Below are 3,236 nucleotides of genomic sequence, written 5' to 3'. Positions count from 1 at the left end.
AAAACTATCTGGGCCCTGATAAGGTGTACCATGAAAAGAAGACCCATCAGAGATCTCGATAGGATGTGTGGGCGTACCACGAGTAGGTTCTATGGGATCTGTGTCCTCTTCCATATCTTCCGCATGGTCTTCTGAAAAGTGATCCTCTGGTCCTAACGGGACAAAGCCTGCAGGTTCCTGAATGTAATCTGCTGGGTTAAACTGGCCTCTGAAGTAAGGAGTGGGATCGTCAAAGAAACGATGCGAAGCAACAACGTTGGAGAGGTATAAAGGAAGGTTGAGGGTTATTGGGATCATTTACCGAGTTTGGACCAAAAGAATGGCGGTATGAGGGTGTTGAACTATGCGAGGTAGAATGTCGAGCAGGCTCGAAGAGGTCTCTTCTATGCCTCTCAGGCTCTTCGCTCTTTGTGCTGGAAGGGGCTCGCGTATTCGATGGTCCGGCCTCATGATCATTGTGAGTGATCGGCCCTCGGCCTCTTCCTCCTCTTCCTCGTCTGATTGCTGGCGGCATATTTCCTACTTTTAAACTTTTAAATAACAACAAATAATAAAAAGACAAACTGGAATAACAATTCGAATTTGTCCTATGTTCTTGTCTAGACTCAAGTATGTGCAATTGTGTAACTGAGATTAAACACAAAGGTTAGTGTTTAATTCACTCAGTGTTGGCTCTGATACCAACCTGTCACACCCCGATTTCCACGTGTATCACTGGTGGGCCCGGTGGGGGATTTCCGTGACGTCGTTGGCAACAATATAGTCAAACCACAATATATAAATGCATAGCGGAAGCATAAAGATAATTTATATTTCAACATTAAGTGTAATATCAATGTATCACCATTGTTGAAATAATAATCCACAGGGGATCAAATGGAAATAACAAAAGTATTGTTCAACAGACTTTAGGCATCTTAAGCTTGCGAGACTTCTAGTGATGCTAAGGAGAAATCCCAGCCAATTACGCATAGTACCTGCATTTAGTCTTTTTGGGGAAAATACGTCAGTTTACACTGGTAAATACATTCAACTGACACTTTTGTAAAAATGTTTAATAAAATGGATTTGAATGCACGAGGCACAAATTCTTTTATAACTTGGGAGAATTATTTAAATATATAATCTTGTAAAGAATTACATGTTGCTATGCGTTCGGTCGCCCGAGTCGTATCGGGTTAAAGTTTAATAGACACACCACATAGTATAAAACCGTGACGGGTAACCAACGGCTACACTTTTATAGTTATAGACATAATGCCGGGTGTACGCCTACACCGGGATGTCAAGGTCGTGGCCATTCATAAACGCTGCCAAGGATATGCGGGACATGGTCATTAAGCCCCCAAAGGCGTTAAGCCAACAAAACAAGTTTTTAAACGGGTCACATTGATAATACCCAACTACTAATGAGTTGGGGTCAATTTCCCGAGCAAGCGGTATTTTAAATACCGTAACCCAAGCCCGTATAACGGAAAATAAGTCAAAAGTATTTACCTTTGCAAGTATAATCCTTAATTGAATAAATCACAGATAGCTTTTACTGGTCTCCAATTCTGGAACGAAGGTTTAAAATAACCTATTAGAATCCTAACGGGTCTTTATATTTGCCGTAGCTTAGACCGGTCGGTTTCAAAGGATAGTTACGGTTTAATCGCGTGAAAGGCGAAAACCGTGAATAGAGTGTGATTTTGACCCAACAAGTTTGAAGACTTGTTTTATATGGGTATAATAATCATACTCTGGATTTTGGTCAAAACAATATGGTTTGACCCGTTTCGGCTAATTTATGTAAATTAGTTACATAAGCCGAACCGTGCGCGCAAAAGGCGCAACGGGTAACCGTAGGAGTCCTACACTGTTTTCCTAAGTCAATGTGCTTTAAAGAGGTTGTGGTATCAGTAGGGTACCTTCCATAATGCCCGTAACGAGTTTAAGTTCATATTATGCCCCGTAGGGGTATTTCGGTCTTTTCAAAGATTATAAAAGAGGTTTTAGAGTTCTACAGGGAATCTGAGTTTCCCGAACCGTTTATAAAGTCTAAAATACTTTATTTATTATTTAAAATCAGTAGCAACTGGAATCGGGTCAAAAGACCTTGTAGAACTCAAATTATGGCCGAAAAGGCATATTCGGTATTTACCGAACCGTTGCCATAACCGCAGGTTATGAGCAGGTTAAAAATACTTAAAAATCTTTAAAAATCCCAAAATATTATTTTACATCAGTGAGTAAAAGGTTTGGTGTCGAAATCCGGGTTTAGATAGGCGTTTTGCTAATTGCGCTATTTAATTACTAAAGTTTCGCAATTTGCGCTATTTAGCATAACTCATTTTCTGGACCTCGGATTGACGTGAAATTTTAGGGACATTCTTAGAAATCAGTAACCAAGGTTATGATCCGTTCACGTGTCCGAAATTCTCGTTTTAATTTAAAAAGGGCGTTACCGTCAACTTTTAAGCATTTAACGGAAATGTGTAAAAGACCCGGACAAACAACGAACGGGTCACAGAGGGTTATACCATCATGTAACCTGGTCCTAAGAGAGTCCTAAGGCATATCTAAATCAAACTTTAACGGTTCAGAACTGAATTCAATGCAAAAGTCAAACTTTTGCGACTTTCGGCTCCGAACCGGGTCTAAACAGAAAATGGTCGGATCAAACAAGCTTAGACTAGTTTATATACTTATTATCATGTTTTATGAATGTTCAAACAGGTTACATATCATCTACATTACAGATTATGCAAGAAATCGCAAAATGACATTTCTGTTGACTTTTTTATAGCACGTTTGACTCGATTTTTGATCTAGTTAGAGTGGGAATCAGAGGGTGCCCTTTTAGGGGTTTAATGCCCACATGATTACCATCATATAACTACCTTTGATTCGACAAACCACTGGACCATTTGTGATTTATCGCAAAGTCAATTGTTAATTACGACGGATTGACTTTTAAGCTAAACTAAGCAATAACTAAGCCATAAAAGGGTTGGCATACTTACAGAAGCTTGGTGCACGACTTAGAATGTTAGAAGAGTGCTTGAGAGCTCCAAGAATGATCAGAAGGCAGGTTTTGAGGTGTGTTTCACTTAGGCACAATGCATGGCTTTTATAGTGAAGGAATGGTCCTAAGATCATTACACATCAGCCTACAATGGAGCATGGATGTTCAGCAGGTGGCCCTTGGTGCTAGGAGGCAAGTAGAGGGCACCCATTCTTCATTTATTGCACAC

Source organism: Helianthus annuus, chromosome 9, assembly GCF_002127325.2.
Source record: "Helianthus annuus cultivar XRQ/B chromosome 9, HanXRQr2.0-SUNRISE, whole genome shotgun sequence".
Lineage (NCBI taxonomy): Eukaryota > Viridiplantae > Streptophyta > Magnoliopsida > Asterales > Asteraceae > Helianthus > Helianthus annuus.
This window is presented reverse-complemented; position numbering follows the sequence as displayed.